At 44.5% G+C, this 7452-nt stretch overlaps 1 non-coding gene across 1 annotated transcript; it reads right to left on the reverse strand.

Moving 5' to 3' along the window:
• LOC142172231 (small nucleolar RNA R71) lies at positions 1 to 107 on the reverse strand. Its single transcript, XR_012701605.1, has one exon. It is a non-coding gene; the product is annotated as a small nucleolar RNA R71 (small nucleolar RNA).
• Between the last annotated feature and the right edge of the window lie 7345 nt (positions 108 to 7452).

The raw sequence follows: 7452 nt of genomic DNA on the forward strand, positions 1-7452 counted from the left end.
AGGCAGATTGATGAGATATTGCAGTTCAGGCAGAAACCAACTGAGACCTTGCAAGAAACCTGGGAGAGGTTCAAGGGTATGCTAGTGAAGTGTCCACACCATGGCATTCTAGATCAGATGCTGGAACAGAGATTCTATATGGGTTTAGCACACAGTTTGAAGGCCAATGTAGATGCTTCAGCTGGGGGTGCATTTTTGAGCAAGACATTCACAGAGTGCAAGATTCTTTACATTCATGTTGGATGGCTAAAGGTACGACACTTACACCAATAGTACATTTTGTTGCTCTTGACCCAAACAATTTCCATGCAGAGAACATAGCCACTCTCATGACTCAGATGAGCATACTGACAAAGAAAATTGATGAGATGGGTATAAAGCAAGTGCACATTATTGATACAACAAATGGAGGATTGTGCACTCCTTGCATAAACCAGTCATATGTGTGCTCGTGAAGTGGAGAGAATGACAACCAGGGCTTCAGAGAAGACATGAATTATGTCAATAATTTTGGAGGTCAGAGGCAAGGTGGGCAACAATGGGGACCAGCACCAAACCAGCAGTACAGACCCAACCTACCACAACACAACCCCAATTCTGGAGGCGCACGACCACAAGGTCAAGTTGTGCCTTATCAAAGGCAGCAAGGCTATAATCAGCAGCACCAGCAACAGTTGGACTACCAACCACCTCATCAACAACATGACAGCAACATGATAGAAATCAGGGGCATGCTGCAACAACTCATTGGAACAAATGGTAAGATGCAAGAAAAGTTAGCAGCACATGATTCAGCAATCAAAGGTATTGAAACTCAACTGGGACAACTGTCTATGGCCTTGAACAATCGCCCCCAAGGAACATTGCCTGTAGATACAAATATTAACCCAAAGGAGCAAAACCCAAATTAGCTAATGGCAGTGAGTCTCAAGAATGGAAGAGATTTAGACAGAGAGCAAGCAGTTGCTCAATCTAGAAGAGAAACTATGCCAACTACTCCAGTTACATTAGAGGCAGATGGGTCAGCAGAGCTCACCGAGGTGGTAGTTGAACATGCACAGGTTGACAAGGGTAAGGCGAAGGAAGGTGAACAAGTCTCAGAACAGGTGGCACCTCTTGTGCCAGAAGCTTCCAACAAAGAAAAGACATCAAGTAGTGGACAGAGGTTGACTCCTGCACCATTCCCTTAGAGATTGGCAAAACAAAAGAAAGATGATCAATACAGAAAATTCATGGAAATGCTTCGATAGATTCAATTGAATATTCCACTGATGGATGCTTTGAGGGAAATGCCAGAGTATGCAAAAATGATGAAGGATCTGATGTCGCGGAAATTTAACTTCCAGGACCTGTCCACTGTAACTCTGACACAGACCTGTAGCGCGGTAGTGACAAGACCTATGGCCCAAAAGGTATCTGATCCAGGTAGCTTCAATATCCCATGCACTATTGGGAGTTATGCTTTTGCTAAAGCATTGTGTGACTTGGGAGCCAGCATAAACTTGATGCCCTTTGCAATCTATACAAAACTGGGCATTGACAGAGCTAGACCGACCTCAATGTTGCTGCAACTGGCTGATCGAACAGTCAAAAGACCGACAGGAATTCTTGATGATGCTTGTGCAAGTGGGGAAATTTGTATTTCCTGCAAACTTTGTTATTCTTGATTGTCAGGTGGATGAAGAGATACCCATCATTTTGGGAAGGCCATTCTTAGCCACTGGGAGAGCATTAATTGATTGTGAGACTGGAGAGTTGAAAATGAGGTTGAACAATGAAGAAATAATATTCAACATTCAACAATCCATGAGGAGACCCAGTGAATTTGCAAACTGCTCACTAGTGGAGGCCGTGGATGTGATACTGCAAGAAGAGGATGAGACCCTTAATGTTAAGGATCCACTAGAAGCATGCTTGATGAATTTGTAAGAGATGGACGGTGAAGGGTTGGCAGAGTGGGTCATGGCTCTCGAAGGTCAAGGATTCTGGAAAAGGGAACCTCAGTTCGAGCCCCTACGCTTAGAAGAGAGAGCAACACCCCATGCAAAACTATCAATAGAGGAGCCACCATAGCTAGACTTGAAACCGCTTCTAGCCCACCTCAGGTACGCTTTCTTGGGGCCTAATTCTACTTTGTCTGTTATTATATCATCTGGTTTGCTAGTTGTGCAGGTAAAGAAACTATTGCAGGTATTGCAAGAATGTAATACTGCCATTGGTTGGACCATGGCATACATAAAGGGTATCAGCCCAGCCTTTTGCATGCACAAGATTCTTCTGGAAGAGGGGCACAAACCTTCCAGGGAACATCAACGACGGCTTAACCCGAATATAAAGGAAGTAGTAAAGAAGGAAGTGATCAAGTAGCTGGATGCAGGTATCATCTTCCCCATCTCTGACAGCATCTGGGTCAGTCCTGTCAAATATGTACCGAAAAAGAGAGGAATGATGGTCGTACAAAATGAGAATAACGAGTTGATCTCGACTCGTACAGTCACGGGGTGGCAAATTTGCATAGACTATCGGAAACTGAACACAGCCACTCGAAAGGACCATTTCCCATTACCTTTCATTGACCAAATGTTGGACAGGTTAGCTGGGCGGTCCCACTTCTGTTTCTTGGATGGATACTCGGGGTATAACCAGATCTCAATAGCCCTGGAAGACATATAGAAAACATCCTTCACTTGTCCATATGGCATCTTTGCCTTTCGGAGAATGCCCTTTGGACTTTGCAATGCACCGGCTACATTCCAGCGGTGCATGTTAGCCATTTTCACTGACATATTGGAGGATATTATGGAGGTGTTTATGGATGATTTCTCCGTGGTGGGGGATTCATTCGAAGATTGTCTTCACAATTTAAGAAGAGTGCTCAAAAGATGTGTGGAGACAAATCTGGTGCTGAATTGGGAAACGTGCCATTTTATGGTACAAGAAGGAATAGTATTGGGGCATCGAGTGTCCAGCAAGGGCATTGAAGTTGACCATGCCAAGGTTGATGTGATTGAGAAGCTGCCACCGCCCACTTCGGTAAAGGTAGTGAGAAGTTTCCTTGGGCACGCCGGGTTCTATAGGCGATTCATTAAAGATTTTTCCAAAATTGCTAACCCATTATGTAAGCTGCTTGAAAAGGATCAGCCCTTTGTGTTTTGTAATAATTACAAGTTGGTTTTTGAGGAGCCGAAGAAGAGATTGGTGACTGCACCCATCATAGTTGCACCCAACTGGGAGCAACCGTTCGAACTCATGTGCGACGCCAGTGATTATGCTATAGGAGCAGTCTTGGGGCAACACAAAGACAAGATAATGCACCCGATTTACTATGCAAGCAGGACGCTCAGCGGTGCACAGCTCAATTACACTGTAATGGAAAAGGAAATGATGGCTGTGGTGTTTGCCTTCGACAAATTCAGGTCGTACTTAATTGGTTCAAAAGTTATTGTTTATACTGACCATGCAACAATTAGGTACTTGATAGAAAAGAAGGAGTCAAAGCCACGCTTGATTCGTTGGGTTCTTTTGCTACAAGAATTCGATCTGGAAATCCATGACAGAGAGGGGACGGACAATCAAGTGGCAGACCACCTCTCAAGATTGGAAGAAATTGAAAAGAGAATGGAGGTTGAAGACATAACAGATACATTCCCGGATGAACAGTTACTTGCTATGACAATAGAGGAGACGCCATGGTATGCTGATATTACTAACTATTTAGCAAGCGGTATTGTACCTTATGAACTCTCCTCAATTCAAAAGAAAAAGTTCTTCCGCGATTGTCGAGCCTATTATTGGGACAAACCTCTATTGTTTAAAATATAAGTAGATAACATGATCCGGAGGTGTATCCCCGAGAAAGATCAACCTTATGTTTTGCAGGCTTGCCATGCTTCACCATATGGTGGACACTTTGGAGGAATCCGGACAGCAGCAAAAGTGTTGGAATCGGGATTGTATTGGCCTACCCTATTCAAGGATGCCCATGTTTGGGTCAAAAGTTGCGATGAATGCCAAAGGACAGGCAACATACCTCGCCATCACGAGATGCCGATGACCACAATTCAAGAGGTGGAAGTTTTTAACATGTGGGGGATCGACTTTATGGGGTCATTCGTCAGCTCGTATTGTAACAAATATATATTGGTAGCGGTTGACTATATCTCCAAGTGGGTCGAAGCGGTGGCTCTCCCAACCAATGATGCAAAAGGGGTAACAAGTTTCCTAAAGAAAAACATCTTCACACATTTTGGCACCCCGAGAGCTATAATCAGTGATGGTGGAACCTATTTTTGCAATAGAGCGTTCGCACGTCTGTTGGAAAAGTATAGAGTTCTCCACAAAGTAGCCACACCGTACCACCCACAGACGAGCGGGAAAGTTGAAGTGTCCAATAGAGAAATTAAAAGTGTCATGACAAAGACAGTGAATGCAACAAGGACTGATTGGGCGAAGAAGCTGGATGATGTATTATGGGCCTACCGCACAGCATTCAAAACTCCAATTGGTATGTCACCGTACAAGTTGGTGTTTGGAAAGGCATGCCACCTTCCGGTAGAGCTCGAACATAAAGCACTTTGGGCACTGCGGTAGTTGAATCTGGATATAGAGACCGCATGCACCAACAGAGTCACTGAGTTACATGAGCTCGAGGAATTCAGGTTCCATGCATTTGAGAATGCTAGATTATACAAAGAAAAGATGAAAATGATCCATGATAAGCACATCTTAGATCGGAACTTCAAGCCCGAAGATCTAGTGTTATTATACAACTCGAGATTGAGATTGTTTTTGGGTAAGTTGAAGTCCCGATGGTCAGGACCCTTCAGAGTGGTGCAAGTGTTCTCAAGTGGAGCTGTAGAGATTGAATCCGAAGATGGGACAAATAAGTTCACGGTAAATGGGTAAAGGTAGAAGCATTACCTTGGGATGGTCGAAGAGAAAGGGGATAGAGTGGTGATAACTTTGGAAGAGCCCCAGTACACGAACAAGGAGTGATAATGAAAGCATGCGTCATACCGCGATGTTAAATCAGGCGCTTCCTGGGAGGCAACCCATGGTTTGTTGTAAATCGTCGTGCCGCGACGTTAACTTAGGCACTTTTTGGGAGGCAACCCATTATTTTTCTTACTTTGGTTGTTGTAATTGATTTTGAACGACTTTGACTGATCTACTAGTGTGCAGGGCAAATATTATGCGTATCGGAAGGATTCGGGGGTCGAAATTAACCCGAGAATAGGTAAAAATGTGGCAAAGACAAAAATTGGCTGGAGACGGAGATCCGTGGCTGCGAATTGGACCGCGGATATAGCCGCAGATTTTGGCTTGTGTTCTATCCCCCGTCCGCGGCCGCGAATTGGACCGCGGATTGGGGCACAGATTTTTGGTCCCCTTCTGCCGAGAATCCGCGACCGCGGATATGGGGCGTGTCCAGGTAATTTTTTTTTTAAGTCAATTTTTTTTTTAATTTTCCCTAACTTAAATGCTCACCACCCCCACTTCTCTTATTTCCTTCCTAACTTCAAGTCCCCAAACCCTTCTCCTTCCCCCACAACTAAAACACCCCTCCCTTCCCCTATATTTTTCTTTTAACTCAGGACTCTTCTCTTTCCTTCTCTTCTCCACTCAACCAATCTCCAACCTCCGTTCTTCTCAAGATATCCAAGTAATTACATGATTTTATTCCTCTTTCTTAGTATTTTTATTTTTTTCTTTTCAGTTTTTTTTTCTTTTTTGTAATGTTTTTCAATCTTTTCCCTTGCTATTGTATGTATAGGGTAGTAAAATCATATATGCTTTTGTCTGGGATTTGGATTGTGGTTTATATGTGGTATATGGATGCTATTTGAATTGGTTGATTTGGGGGAAGCTATTGTTGGGTTTGTGAGGAATGGTAGTCTAATTGAGTCTTTGGGTGACTTGGGGGGACATATGCATACTACCTGTTTGTTGATTTGCCTTAATGAAAGACATATGCACACTACCTGTTTGTTGATTTGCCTTAATGAATGTTGAATATAAAATGTGACCAATTGTGCGAGTGAAGTCTGAGTAACCGCCATTGGGTCACATATTCCGCTCTCCAATGATAGTAGTATTTATTGTGTAGGTAATATGCAACCTTCAAGGAAGAGACGCGCTACCGGAGCCTCATCAAGTGGTCATGGAGGCTCATCCTGGACACGGGCACCGGCCAGTGCAGCTCAGTTTGATCGTACCAGATTTGTCTCCAGAGCTGCCCAAGACCGTTTCAGTTTGAAGGCCACTAAAAAACTTGTATCGAAAAGGGGTATTGACAGGGCGTCCCTCCAGGATGAGTGCCCTAATATGTATCGGGAGTTGATCAGGTGCAAGTTGGACAAGTTTTTCGAAGTGCTAGAGGAGGGTAACTTGATGCTTGTCTGGGAGTTCTATGCCAACTACCCCGAACATGAGGATAGAATATGCACTGTGCGACACACGAGGGTGGATGCCTCGATAGAAGCTATCAGGAGAGTGTATCGATTGCATGTATTCAATGGGGAGGAGGATTTCTATGATACTTACAAGCGAGAACCCATCACATGGAACAGGTGTTTCAGAACTATTTGTACCAGACAAAGAAGTAGTGTGGGTTGTGCCGGGATGGAAGCTACACTCTGCCTCACTCACTTTTGAAGGAAAGTGTTGGTTGTACATCATCAACAGTCGCTTGCTGCCGTCCCATAACACCACTAAGGTAAATGGTCCGAGAGTTGCCTTAATCTGGTGCTTTGTGAATGGCCACGACTTTGATGTGGCCAAGGTTATTCATATTAAGATGTTCGTCCGTTCACCACAGAAGAGGTATGGGTTCTTTTTTCCCTCTCTGATCACTAGATTGTGCCGGGCAGTAAAGGTGCCTGAGAACCCAAATGCGGATGGCAAGGTAAAGAAAGAAGCAAAGTTTCGGGCAGACAAACTAACCATCGGGAAAGACCCGGTGGCACCAGGGGCAACTCATAGTGATGATTCTAATGCGTCGGAAGAGGGCGATGAAGGGCAGGAGGAGGTGGAACCTGCCTCACCCCCACAGGAACAAGCTGCAGCGGCTGAAGGACCATCCCAGGTCAGATGGAGTACACAGATGATAGCCTTAGAACAGGATATGGCAGGGCTGCGCACTTCCGTCACGGAATTAGGGACTAGAGTTGATGCCTTGGCCACCCAAAATGCGAAGTCAGAGAAGAAAATCATAGGCTAGCTGCGTGCGCTGGGGAGAGCATGTCATCTCGACCCTGGCATTGTCTCCGATCAAGACTGATCCACCAGGGAAGTTCCTTTACCTCGCATTACTTTACTTTGTATGACATGGGGACATGCCATCTTTTTTAAGTGTGGGGTGGGGGATACTTTGTTGTATGTTGTATGTAAATAGTTTCGTAATTTATTTGTATAAATCAATTTCGACTTGGACCGGCGATGGATATCATTCGA

The sequence above is a fragment of the Nicotiana tabacum genome, chromosome 17 (genome assembly GCF_000715075.1).
Source record: "Nicotiana tabacum cultivar K326 chromosome 17, ASM71507v2, whole genome shotgun sequence".
Taxonomy (NCBI): domain Eukaryota; kingdom Viridiplantae; phylum Streptophyta; class Magnoliopsida; order Solanales; family Solanaceae; genus Nicotiana; species Nicotiana tabacum.